This window comes from Chenopodium quinoa, unplaced genomic scaffold (genome assembly GCF_001683475.1).
Source record: "Chenopodium quinoa cultivar QQ74 unplaced genomic scaffold, ASM168347v1, whole genome shotgun sequence".
Classification (NCBI taxonomy): Eukaryota; Viridiplantae; Streptophyta; class Magnoliopsida; order Caryophyllales; family Amaranthaceae; genus Chenopodium; species Chenopodium quinoa.
The window spans coordinates 666,976-682,460 of NW_018745195.1; positions in this window are offsets into that span (position 1 = coordinate 666,976).

A 15,485-nucleotide genomic window follows, 5' to 3' on the forward strand; every position below is an offset into this window, starting at 1 on the left:
GGGTAATTTTTAGCTTAATTTTTAAAATCCTATGTTTAAATTAGTATTTCTAATTATTACTTACATTGTATTAATTTGGGATACTCAACGATTATATGTTTTTGTTTTATTTACTAAATGTTTTTTTACATGCAAATCTAACACATCATACGACACAAATAAAATTTCTTATCAATACAAAACTCCATCAAGCAAATTTTGTGTTAGTTTTAGGTCATCAATGTCCGGGTGATTTTAAAATCTTATGTTTAAATTTATATTTGTAATTATTAGTTACATTGTATTTATTTAGGATACTTAACGATTATTTGTTTATGTAATGGAATACGATTAGATGTTGTATACTTAATATATGGATGGCTTTGGTTATTTTTGGAGATGATAAAAAAAATTCCAATGCATAGATTTGATTTTATATATCGCAACAATTTTTCATTTATTGGTAAATATATTGATCTATTTTATATAAATGTAGAGATTTAATTTATATCAATTTCAGTTTGGCTAACATTTTACGGTTTAATTTATCCATTGATGTAGTAGGTTGGTTGTGGACGAGATTGGTGATTCTATGGAAATAAAAGATATGGTAAAACAATGAAAAATGATTTAGGATTTAAATTATTAAAAATTTATCATTTCAAATTAAAGATTTTATATAGTGGAAAAAATATTACATTTACAATTTATTTATATTTAATAAATTCATTATAAATTATAGTAAAAAAAATATTAAAATTTTGTAATTTTATTTGAAATTATTAAATACAATAAATCAAATAATTAAAAAACTTAGATGAAAATATCGTGCATCGCACGGGCTTCCATCTAGTATATTCTTATAATAAGATATATAATGGCTTTGCTGCGACATTGCACGAGGAAGAGGCCAATGAACTCGCAAGTAAGGCATAGATTAATACAAATTGCTTTAAACCTTTGATCTTTTACTCTTTAATTTCTTAGACCATACCCTCTCATTTCTATTGCTATATTAATTATTAAATACAGTAGTAAGATAAAAATATGGAGAAAAAAATTTAATTTAAGTTTGTTCGTTCTAATAAATATATGTTTAATCTTTATTAAATCCTCTAACTTTCATGTAGAGCATCCAAGTGTTGTATCAATATTTGAAAGTCGAATTCTTGAGTCGACAACGACTCGATCAGCGGATGATATCATTATACCATAAGGCAAATTTTGGAGATGATATCATTTTAGCAAACATAGATTCCGGTAAGTTTTGCATTGGTCAATATACTTTTGTTTCATTTTGAGAGCATACAAAAATAAGTTTCTGAAGACACATTTGATAAATGACATTTCATATATTTGCAATAGTATGTAAAAATAATAGACAAAAGCTAATGAATGTCCCAAGCTCGTTAATTAGATGATAAGATTACTAAATGTAGTGATAGAGTATAAAACATATTCCTGGGCCTCAACTATCATCTTAATTTTTTGGTTGAATTGCTTTCTAACGTGGTATCGGAGCCAAGTTCAAATCTCACCCACCCCCACTTTCATGTAGAATATTTCGCGCAGGTTATCCGGAGAGCTCATGCACGGTGCATCCACACTTCAAGCCCAACGGACTCTCGTGTGAGGGGTCGTGATAGAGTATAGAACATATTTTTGGGCCTCAACCATCAGCTTAATTTTTTAGTTACGTGAAATAATAAAAATTAATTACATTGATCGACATGTGGTTTTAACATGTATTCCAAAATTAATACCTTTTTATTAAAAAAAGTATATTATAGAAATGGGATCATGTAAGAACACAACCCTTATGTGAGAACACTCTAATATATAAGAACAAATCTACACCCTTGATTTGCTTAGATCTAACCGTCCATTTTCACTATTTAATATTGGCATATATGTAAATTTCATAGCTTACATTAAAAAATTTCAGCTACTTATTTCTCTCTCTCTCTCCCTCTCTCCCTCCTCTCTCTCTCTCTCATCCTAGTGTATTTGGGTGAAAATTTATCATCAAAATATGGTAAGGTTATCAATTTTATCATCAAATTCTTCTACGTTAATAGATTTTTTCAATGTATAATGTTCAATTTTTTTTTTTTAATTTTTCATTTTTTACAGCTTAATTTTTTTTTTTCAAATACACGTGTTCGATTTTCTTGGATTAATTTTTCAATTTGTGTTTGGTTTTTTTGGCTTAATTTGTTCAATTTGTGTTTGATTTTTTCGGCTTAGTTTATCACTTTGTGTTCGATTTTTTCAATTTCATCATCAAATTTTATGAATTTTGTGTTTTTGTGGACATTTCAGTCTGTTTTTGCTGAATTATTTAATGTAATTGTGTTTATTTTTTAGACATGTAATGTTTTGAAGTTTGCTAGCTACTTGTTAAATAATGCAGTGTAAATATTTTGTGTTCTAAGGTAGTAATAATTGATTTCTAATTAAGGGAATGTAATGTGCACACCAAGTGTTTGATAAAATTCTCTGATATGATGTTACATACGTTTGAGTTCTAATTAACTGAATACATATCAATTAGCACTTTTAAGGTTGGATCTTAGAGCTGGAGATGGTGCACACTGATATTGAATGGTAGAGCATGTTTTGGAGTCTGCTTTCGGATATATGGTTACGAAGAAATGCTTGGGTTTTTGAAGGGAAGATGGTTGATCTAGCTGGGATTCAACAAAAGGCGATGAGCATAATTGGAGAGTATAAGAAAGCCAATAAAGCTACATCAATTATTAATTTGGGTGCTGCTAGTGTTGTGCAGAAATGGGAGAAGCCTGAGGCGAGTTGGTATAAGGTAAACTTTGTATTAGTTGAGAATTGTTTACTCATTTGATAAATGAACAAAAATTGTTGCTCATTTGATAAATGAGCAAAAACTTGTTTGCTCAATTGATAAATGAATAATGAAATGTTTGCTCACTTGAAAATGAACAAAGAAATGTTTGTTCATTCGACAAATGAGTAAAGAATTGTTTGCTCATTTGATAATCCTATAAAACAAATGAGTAAAGAATTAAGAAGGATAGTAATAAGAAGTTGATCTGTGGTTTATGAATCAAAGCTTGAGGACTGGTTGAAGGGTTATATTAATGAGACTGTTTGTGGATTATAATAATAAGGATAAATTGGATTTTAACACCTGACAAAAGGCTGAAAATGGTTTTTAACACCCCCCAAAAAAAAACTTTTATTTTAACACCTCCCAAAAATATAAAAGTTGGAAGTTAACACCAGTTAACGATTTCCGTCACGGAAATTTAACGTGGGTCCCACAAATTGGCTTCAACTTCAATTTTCACCCAGCAAAATACGAAACTTCCTCTCTGAACCTTCATTTCATTGATTTTATCCATTACAGATTTTTGGTGCTCATAATTTACAGATTTACAGATTTTTGGTGCTCATAATTTACAGATTTACAGATTTTTGGTGCTCATAAATCAAACCATACAAAAAATAAATAAAAAAATTCAACACCGGTTCATCTTCTCCTTCGTTGGAGAACAAAGCGACTGAGAACTTCCATTTTTTTTACCACCAATTCCGCCGCCCATAAAGGGCCCTGTACGGCTACTGACCAAGCCTTCGCAGCCAGCAAACATGTTAACTGGGGACCGGCCACCAAAATTAAATCAACCACCCAAGAAACCAACCTTGCCCCATCCCGTTAGCCACCCAGCTCCCTCCCCCGACCGACGACCGGCGAACCCATCCCACCCCTTTTCCCCACAAACGCAACCCAACCCTCTCCCTTTTCCCCTGCTGCCCCGACCCAAGCCACCACACCGAAACCACAATCAAAGATCTGAATCGCCGCAACCACCACCACTACCACCACTCTTCTGCAACACTTTGCTCCAAACCCTAACGAATCGACCCGCCTTAACCTTTTCGGCCACCCTAACCCCTAAACCACCACACCGTAACTTTTTTCGGCAAACTTAAATTGATTTCTAGACGAGGTTCGATGGATCTGCGATTTGCTCTGATTTCGGGAATTGATGTTGGGAATTGATTTTTTGCGGTTTGAGTGAGGAGGTGGCTGCAGGGGTTGCGATTGTGGGCTGGTATTTGGAGAGGAGCTGATTTGGTTGCGAGAACGGGGAAAGGGAAGGGGGGTGGGTTCGGTTGGCAGCGTAGGGGTGGGGGAAAGGGAGGGGGGTGGGTTCGCGCCGGCGCCGGCGCCGGCCGAATCTCTGGGCACCGGCCACCGGCAAGGGGGAGGGAAGGGGTGGCAGTTGAGGGGAGGGTGGGCAAGAACGAAGGAAAGAGTTTGGGATGGCAGCCATGAAGATGAAGGGAGGAAGAAGACGAAGAAAAGATGAAGGGAGGAATAAGAAGAAAAAATGGGATGGCAGCCACGAAGGTGGGTGTCGTAAAAAATTGAAAACGAAGGAGAGCGAAAACCAATTTGTGGGACCCACGTTAAATTTCCGTGACGGAAATCGTTAACTGGTGTTAACTTCCAACTTTTATATTTTTGGGAGGTGTTAAAATAAAAGTTTTTTTTTGGGGGGTGTTAAAAGCCATTTTCAGCCTTTTGTCAGGTGTTAAAATCCAATTTATCCTAATAATAATGCATAAAAATAGTTGGTTTCTTCCATTCCTATAAAACAAAATGATCAATATTTAAGAGAAGAAAAAGGGAAATTGATCTTTCATTTGTATGAGTGCTGCAGACACAGAACATGTAACATCTTCATAAATGAGTAAAGAAATATTTGCTCATTTGTCAAGTGAGCAAATAATTGATTGCTTATTTCACAAATGAGCAAAGAAATACTTGTTGATTTAATGAATGATTAAAGAAATATTTGCTCATTTGACAAATGAGCAACTAAGTTTTTGCTCATTTGTTAAATTAGCAACTAAGTGTTTGCTCATTTGACAAATGACCAACTAATTATTTGCTCATTTCACAAATGAGCAACTAATTATTTGCTCATTTGACAAATGAGCAACTAACTATTTGCTCATTTGCTAAATGAGTAATAAATTGATCGCTCATTTCTCAAATGATCAAAAAATTGATTGCTCATTTCCCAAATGATCATTTTTTCTTCATTGATATTTACAAAAAATTACAGGTTATAAAATTGCAAAATAATTCTTTGCTCATTTATCAAATGAGAAAAATATTTAATGCTCATTTGTCAAATGAGCATATAATTCGTGCTCATTTTGTCAAAAATTAATATTTATTCTTTACTAATTTGTCAAAATGAGCAATTATTTTTTGCTCATTTTTCAAATGAGCAATTATTTTTTACTCATTTGTTAAATGAGCAATTAATTTTTGCTCATTTGTCAAATGAGCAAACTATTTAATGCTCATTTGTCAAATGAGCAAATGATTCTTGCTCATTTTGTCAAATTAATGCTCATTTGTGAGTGTGTTTGAATGTTTTAAATACGTTAGCCTACTAGCTCAAGGGTAGAGCATTGTGCAAATGCACAAAAGATGTGGGTTCGAATCCCACGTAGGTTCATTTATGTAATGTGGAGACACAAGTTTGTATGAGAGTTTAATTGTAACAAAGTTTATATAGTTATAAATCATTTCAAACAATTTTTTTGCTCATATAATTTAGTACGAATTTGATTTTTTTTTTTTAACTAATTTTGTTTATAAAGATAACCTATGCAGGAATTGAACCTACATCTCCTATGCATTTGCATAGTGCTTTACTAATTGAGCTAATAGGTTTATCAAATGTCTTAAATCATTTTCTATGTTATCAAATGTTTTAAATTTTGAGTGTGCTAATAGGAATTCCTCAAGCTTTCTTTTGATGTGGCTGCAAGATAATAGATCAAAGTTTGAAGATAAATGAATCAGAAGTAAGAAACATTGTTCCAGCAAAATTCATAGGCACTTATACCAACCTTGGTAAAGAACTATAAATTACAGGAACTGAGGACTCTTTGTTATTGCATTCATCTTTAGTTGTTTTAGAACCTATTAATGGTGATAAACCCGCATTAAAGATAATTTTGAAATAAGACTAGTGTAGAACAACAATAAGAATCATATTATTGAATTTCATGGAGTCAACAGCAAAACGAGAGATTATGCTACAAAATAGCAAAGATTTCATATAATCCAAAAACCATTAATAAAGAAAATTGGTCAAAACAAATTGCCAAGAATGAACCTCAGATTAACACAAGCTTACTTTGATTTAATGTGCTGAAAACAGGAAGCAATAAAATAAGAATAAATTATTACCAAAAATGATCTTTTTTCTAAGCACAGCAAATTGGGAAAGATAGCAAAAAGAGCATAGACCTAACATTCACATGAGAAACTATGCATATCATATCAGCTTCCCAATTAATGTCTCAACGACACCCAGAATCATTAACATTAAGAATCATGCATATATTAACAGCAAAACAAAGTGAGATTATCTAGGAGACAAGCAGACCTTGCTGTATCATAACATTTTCAACAGGTCCAATTGTTTCAAGCTATAATACTGGATGGTCTGGATGTACTTACCATTGATTTTATTTGTCAGTTCCAAGTTCTTCATTCGCACCAACTAAGGAGCCAATTCCACCATTATTGTTAGATTGAATAACATTCACCTTTGAAAAGTGACCAACTGACAATGTTTCAACCACTTCAGAGCTATTTATTGGTGGTTGCAAAGTTACATCTTTGTTGATGCCTTTAGCCATATTTTGAGTGCCCTGAATTTCTTCCTTTGCCTGTCCTAAATCGTCAATGCTAAAGATGCAATTTTCAACATTATTGGCAGTTGTTTGAGATAAATCAGCATTATTTTTTATATTGGAAATAGAATCCAAACTTTTCATATCATCTGATTCACTTGAGGTACATCGTCGTAGGACCTCCTCCGAGTCCTCCCCAACCATGCTTTGTGACTCTTTTTCTCAGAATGTAGCTATATTTTGGAGCTTTAGCGAAAGCAGTAATTACTTAAACTGAGCTGCACATACGTCACTTCTACGAGTTCTTTCAATTAGCATTTAAAGCCCATGGATTATCAACTGACAATGATAAGAAAAAAATCAACCATTCATCAGGACCAGTGTAAAATATGAACTACTCCCTTTGCCCCAAATAAGAGAAACACTTAGTATTTTCACATCTCAAAATGCTTAGTTTAAAACTCTACCAGACTACACAATTATTTCAATGCTACTTTAATTTATCAACAAACCTATGGATGCTCTGAAATTTTTTTACATCAATAATATAGCTTGTTGTCAATCAAGTGCAAAGAATGAATACAAAATTATACATTAATCAAAATTAAAAAATGTGAAAACCCAAATTTTTGTAATTAAAATCGCACAATCTTGATTTAAAATTCGAATTAAATCATACACAACAATGAAAATCAAAATCAAATTAACTTACAGTGCCTTAAGTATACAAGAACAGCAAAGGATGATGAAAATTTTGTGATGTTTCGAATTTTCCCAATCGAAAATCGCGTAACCAGATTTTGGCAAAAAACCTAATTTTCGAAATCAAAATCGCAAAAACATGTATCAAATTCAAAATTAAACTGAAATTTACATACCTTAACAGATTATCGCGAGAAATTGATGAGCAAAAGCAAAGAACTTGAAGAGCGAAGAAATGGAAGAGCGTATTCAGATAACCTGGAAGAAGAGAGAGAAAATCCAAAGAGGAGAGAGAAAATCTCAGTTGTTGGATTTGATCTAATTTAGCGGCTGAGATTTGTCCTCACATAAGGTGTGAGTTCTCACATAAAGGGTGGTTCTCACCGGATCCCGACCTTATATTGTTATATAATGCTCTAGAAGCTCTCGTTAGCAATATCCATCATAACAATATATTTTATTTACTTCTAGTAATTATGTATTGAAATTTGTGACTAATAGGTGTGTGGCCTGAAATTCAGAGCTTTTCCGATGATGAAAGCTATGGCTCAATTCCCAAAAAGTTCAAAGGATCTTGCGATAATAAACACGATACGGCATTTAAGTGCAATAGGTCAATACATCATCAACTTTACTTTATACAATATTGTACTGTATCTGTATGCATGCATTACTCTGTTGTACTCTCTCTGTTTTTTTTTTAATTTTTTATTTTCATCTTAAATTCAGAAAGCTTATAGGAGCTAGATATTTTTACAAAGGTATGGAGAAATTGATTAATTTAGAAAAAAATTGCACCTTCAGTGAAAAGTTGAGCCCTAGAGATGACAAGCATGGGCATGGCACCCACACCCTATCTACGGCGGAAGGGAATATCGTCCCATTCGCAAGCTGGGGAGGACTCGCGAATGGGACAGCTAAAGGAATGGCACCAAAGCGCGGTTGGTGGCCTACAAGACTTTGTGGAATGTTCAATGTCCTACATCTAAAACCACAGGAAGCGATGATATAGATATGATGGCTGCTTTCGAAGCTGCTATTGATGAAGACGTTGACATTATAAATTATTCTCAAGGATATTCTAGTTCTAGTGGTTATTTTGATGATGCTGCAGGAATTGCTACCTTCCATGCCATGAAGAATGGCATCCTCACTATTGCTGGTGCAGGAAATAGTGGGCCAAATCCCAGGATTGTTGGAAACAATTATCCATGGGTCTTATCTGTTGGTGCGTCTACTACTGATCGTGTTTTTTCTGCCCATGTCTTACTAGGAACCATCAAAAGCTCAAGGTTCGTATATACGTATATCAATTAATTTATTTATATGTTTACAAACGAACAGTCAAGCATAGTTGTTAAAATCCCGATCCAGATCTTACGATCCTACGATTCTACGATCTATATTAAAATTGCGTGATCGATCCAGATCTTTGATAGGATCTTAAAGTTTGTAGGATCTTACGATCTTACTTTGATATTAATTATGAGTGGTAGGATTTCAACACGATCCTACGATTTTATTACGATCCTACGATCTGAGCCAACATTTCACTATAATATGAGACTTTAATTTATTACTCATTAGGTAATATGCACCTAAATTTAATGTATTCAATAATTATCGCTAATAAATTAGCGAATCCGTGATATTAATATGATTTTATCAATTGACAACTTGCAGTTGTCATAGTTAAGGTCTCATTCTTGACAAATTTGCACATAATTTATCAATTTAAAGTTCTGTTATTAATCTTCTAACTACCATACAGACAAAGCTAAATGAAGATCGACTTTTCTTAAGCAAACCAATGTCTTTTAGCATTGAAACCCCTTTTCAAAAAATGTTTTTAAGGTAATTTATAGCATAATATATGATATTATTTGTTACTAAGTAGGATCTTACGATCCTACGATCAGATTCTATTGATTCGATCCCACCCCCCCTCATCGATCCAAGGTAGGATCCCGATCCTAACAACCTTGCAGTCAAGAACTCAGGATACAATGTTTACACACATATAATATATGTTATTGCGTGTATATAGTGATTCCCTTAATTGTTAAACTTGTGCATTGGAAAATATGATATATAATTAAAAAACTAATGTATCAAATTATCAACTAAAAAAGAATATAGGAATTATAGCTTATAAAAATATCAAAGAAGTATATATAACATCAAATTAATATAATTTCTAATTCCTTGTCCATTATTTAAGACATAGTAATATCATACCGTGTTAGGAATTGATTTTGTTTGATTAGTATTAACAATAAGAGAGGTTTATATACAACTTAATATCATTAGCTAAATACAGTAAGGCTTAGCATAATAAAACTAATACGAGTAATTTTTTGCAGGGTACGCGGTTTTATGATGTTGCAAAAGTTAATGATTCTAGTATATTGTACCCACTAATCACGGGTGCGGATGCTTATATATCTGGCGCTAATATTAGTGAAGTGAAGCGTGAGTTCAACTAATCTTCTTCATTGAATGATTGTACTTCCTTCGTTTTTATTAGATGCATCACTTTTCATATATGGAACTTTCAATTTAAATGCATCATTTTTCCTTTTAGTCAACAATTTCCCATCTCTCACATGTCACATGGGCCTTCATTATTATTTTTTTTTTCTCTATCTCTCTCTCACTAGTTTCTACTCCAAAAATTACCTAGGAATCTGCAATTTTAAAAGTGATGCATCTAATTAAAAACGAAGGAAGTATAATTAATGGATTGTCAAGCTAGATTTTACCTTATTAATAAAAAAATTTATATGTATGTTATTTTGTCTGTATGATCGATATGATATGCATGCATGTAGATCATTATGTCAAAAAGGAAGTATTGATGTTGGATTTCAATTATCCCTCCATCTCTATCGTAAATTTTACCGGCAATGCAATAGTTACTCAGAAGTTGAAGAATGTTGGACAACCAGGAACCTACGTTCCACGCATTGAGCTGCCGCCCGGAGTTTCAATTGTGGTGGAGCCTAAGACTTTGGTGTTCTCTTAAAAAGATCAAATCATTATGTTTAAACTTATCCTTACAGAGGATATCAATCATCTCTCCACCGATTACATTTTTGGAAGCCTGGTGTGGTCTGATGCTAAACATGTTAGAAGTCCTATTATGGTCTAGTATCTTTCATTTACAATGCTTACTATACTCCATTCCATCCTTCTATGTACGAAGAAGTAAATTAGTTAGATACTTGTAGTAGATTTGAGCAACAAACATTTATACTATATATATAATACTTGTAGATTTGAGCAACGAACATTTATACTATGTATGTATATAATAGAATGTACCCGTGCTACTAAACGAAGTTTGGTGTTATAAATGGTGTAGTAATTATTTCTCAACTTAACAAATCGTACGTGCAAACGAGGTCACAACTTAAATTAGCAATAATGATCCTACACTGTACTAGGTGACCAAGTCTTTCACGACACACAAAATATTTACAATTTTTTTTTTCGGATGATTCTAAATTATACTGATTTTTTTATTTAATGATTTTTATTAATATTTATGTCAAAATTAATTATAAATTATTTTTCTAATTTTAAAATTCATTCATTAATTTTGCGCAAATTTTTGAATTTTTAATTTTAAATTTACCTAACTAATTTACAAAAATAAGTTGTTTGTTATTGAAATTAAAATATATATGAATTTTTTTAAAAAAATATAGCATACAGTACACTATTATTAGAAATAATGTACTAGTACTCTTTAACCTTTTTTTTTTTTTTTTTTTTTTGTATATAAACTCAAAAAAAAAAAAAAAAAAAAAACCCTGAAGTTGAAGATTTTTATGGATTCATTTAATACTCCATAATAAAATGTTCCATATTAAATAACCCAAGTTGCAGTTTTCTTATTTTATATTCATGGGTTCTTTAATGATGAAACAAATTTCGTTTTTTTTTTTTTTTTTTTTTTTTTTTTTTTTTTTTCTGACAAACAGATTTAATGTTGAAAACTTGAAACTTCTACATATGTAACATCTTCAACAATTTCTTGATGGCTTTCATCAAATAATACGTAACGAAAAAAAGTCTTATAAATAGGTTGAACTATTTTTTCTCACGCACACAAAAGTAAAATTAAAAAAAGAAGTGTCGATCACATGGCGAATACTCGATATTTATCAATCATTTGCATCGTCCTAATCATTTTATCTGTTTTTGGTGTCAACGAAGCATCGTCTACTTCATTTTCATCGTCTAATACTACAACCACTATCGTTTTTCATCCAGGCGATCGTCAAATATATTATGACTTCCCATCAAAGGTTAAGCGTATTTCATTGGTAATGTTATTGATTTTGCTAACTTAGTCGTGGGAGTGACTTCGTTGTTTGGGATGAAGTTTGGCTGAAAACTAAAAGCCAAAAAATTTCTTACAGTTACGTTATATATAAGTATTTAATATCTCTTCTTTAGTCTACGGATGTATTAAAAAGGATCCTGATAATTTTAATTATACTATAATCTGATCCGTATGTAGTTGCTTTTTCACTTTTGCTATATTATTAGTTATTGTTATTAATGTTTGATTAATGGCTTATGGACTATGGTCACCTAGTGCTTGTACTTTCTCGAAGATATGTGGTGTTGTACTCGTATAAATAAGAATAGTTTGTTATTTTAAATTGATTTTGAGTTAATTTATATATGCAAAGTTAGGAGTATTATTTTCCTATTTCAAACCTATATTCATAACCGAATGAATGACCCATTATGCATGTCTTAACTTTGTTAAACTTAGTGTAAAATGTCTATAGTCGCATCGGAGTGCATGTTATATATTACGCGTAAATAATATTTTATTCTTTTATTAGGGTGGACTTATGCAAAGTAGAGATCGAAATAATTCTCATTCTAAACTCATGTTTTCATCATTAAAAGATAACAAGACATATATATTTAAACTTATCTTTACAGCGGATATCAATCATCTCTCCACCGATTACATTTTTGGAAGTTTGGTGTGGTCTGATGCTAAACATGTGGTTAGAAGTCCTATTATGGTCAAGGCTAAAATAGGTAGATAGTTGTCTAGTATTTTTCGTTTACAATGCTTACTATACTCCATTCCATCCTACTATGTACGAAGAAGTATATTAGTTAAATACTTGTAATAGATTTGAGCAACGAACATTTGCACTATATATATAATAATACTTGTAGATTTGAGCAACAAACATTTATACTACATATATAATAGAATGTACCCGTGCTACTAAACGAAGTTTGATGTTTATGGTCAAATTCGACTATAAAAATTCAAGATTTGGAGTTTTTATGGTCGAATTTGACCATATAAGCCCAAAGAGGAAGAAGTGCTGGGAAAGGTATGTTGTTTTGTCTGAAATTTTTTGTTTGTTTTTGTTCTTTCTCGATTTTGTGGTTTTATTTCATTTTCTAATCGAATTTCCATGTTAGTTTGATTTTTTTCGATTTCTGTTTGAGTTTTTAATTTGTTCGAATTTCTTTGACTTTGGGTTTGATTTTGAGTTTTCGTTTAATTATTTGTTCGAATTTTGGTGAACTTTTTTCATATATTGTTCGAATTTTCTAGGTTTGTTCATATTTTGTACTAATTTCATTGATTTTGTTTGAATTTTGTGGGGTTTTCAAGAATTTTGTAGGGTTTTTCGTGAATTTTCGTGACATTGTGGGCTATTTTGTATTTTTGTTAATTTTGAGTTTGATTGTGGGTTATTTTTTAGGGTGTAATTTTTTTGATAAATTGAAATGTTTTTTTTTGGGTTAATGGTTGTTTTGGGTGGGCGGTGGTGGTGGGTAGAATTTGTTTTGGGTGTGGGTGGTGGTGGGGGGAAGGTGCGGTGGGTGGAGTTGGTTTGGGTGGGAAGTGGTGGTGAGGCTGGCTGTGAAGTACAGGCAGTGGTGGATGGGTTTTTTTTTTAAAACTTTTAGTGACCGCGTAAAGCGTCCGCTATTTTCCAGATTTGCAACCGTTGTTAAAAACGGTCGCAATTAATAACATTTACGACCGTTTTCCATGCGGTTATTAAAAATAATTAAAACGGTCACAAAAAATCTACGACCGTCATTCAGTCGTAATATCGGTCTTTTTGCTTGCAAATGAATAACGACTATCATGTTACGAAAGTCGACAGTCGCAATCATTTTCAGCGTTCGTTTTAACCTTTTTAGTTGTGTGAGCCCTTCATTATCTGATGTCTTTCTTAGGCCATGTGTCATGCTCATATCTGAGCTAAATGCCAAGTGTTGGCTTATAATTGGACCACTTGTCGGCTTCTCATTTGTCTATAAAGGGGTTATAATACCTCGAAACAGGAATTGATTTTTTTTTTTAATCATGTGATGCCAAATATATTAAGGAAGCGTACGGTGACACATGGTGATACCATGTTATCCCCTGAGTTTCATTATATTATAGATGGTATTTTTAGCCCCATTGGCTTCTACATATAAGCATAATAGGATTATTAAAATGGAATAACGTTGAAAATTCATGACAAATGCATAATTAATATAATAATAGTTGAATTATGCATTCCAAAAAAAAAAAAAAAATGTCCTTTAAAAAAAAAAAAAGTAACAAAAAAAATGTCTATAGGCCTATTTTTATTACTATTACACGGAGCCTCCATAATAGTTAGGGTGACTCATTTGAATGGGTTACAATTCACATGAAGGTGTTTCGTATCCTTCAACTTAACAAATCGTACGTGCAAACAAGGTCACAACTTAAATCAGCAATGATGATCCTACACAGTACTAGGTGACCAAGTCTTTCACGACACACAACATATTTACGATTTTTTTGCGGATGATTCTATATTATACGAATTTTTTTATTTAATGATTTTTATTAATATTTATGTCAAAATTAATTATAAATTATTTTTCTAATCTTAAAATTCATTCATTAATTTTGAGCAAATTTTTGAATTTTTTTGTTTAAATTTTCCTAACTAATTTACAAAAATAAGATTTTGTTATTGAAATTAAAATATATATGAAATTTTTGTAAAAAAAATACAGCATTAACTATTATTAGAAATAATTGTACTAGTACTCTTTCACTTTTTTTTCTTTTTCATTTTTTTTTTGTATATAAACTCAAAAGAAAATAAAAATAAAAATAAAAAATAAAAAACCCTGAAGTTGAAGATTTTTATGGATTCATTTAATACTCCATAATAAAATGTTCCATATTAAATAACCCAAGTTGCAGGTTTCTTATTTTATATTCATGGGCTCTTTAATGATGAATTTTTTTTTTTTTTTTTAATTTTTTTTTGTTACAACAGATTTAATGTTGAAAACTTGAACTTCTACATATGTACCATCTTCAACAATTTCTTGATGGCTTTCATCAAATAATACGTAACGAAAAAGAGTCTTATAAATAGGTTGAAAATGTTGAAAAACCCCATTCCTTGGTCATAGTTAGGAATATTTTTGGTTTTTTTGAGCCACTTTTATTACTAATATGCGTTTTCTAGTGTATTCGTAGTTTTTGGTATTGTTTTATAGAAAATTGCGGATTCAAAGCATTTTTCCGGACTTATTTGAGTCACTACAAGCATTAGAGTGGGATCGCATTATTATGACCATATTCCGTAGCCCAAGACCGCATTGGAGCAACTAAACCGGTGATTAAGGGCTCGGTGAAGAAGAAGAGTTCGTGGCAATGGACCGAGTCTTAAGGACCCAAAGAGGAAATGCGGATTGGGCTAAGAAAATAGCCTAATTGAAGAAGTCCATTACGCCCGAGAGCTCGCCCGACCGGGTGGGTGTCTCGCCCTGAGGTGTTCCCCGGTCGGGCGAGGCATACAGAAGAAAAGCACGCTTCGCCCTGTCTTGCGCCTGACCGGGCGCAAGTGAAAAAGATGCCAACAAAAAGGCGGGCCCGGCCAGGCGAAGCTCCGCCCGATCGGGCGCGTACCGTGTTTCTAAGAGGAATTTCGGCAATTTACATTGTTTTTAATTAGGATTTTTAAGCTTAAGTATTAATACGCTTTTGTTAAGTAGGTTGAGGGGGCTCTGGACGTTTTTCTCATTAGTTAATTCTCAGTTTTTAG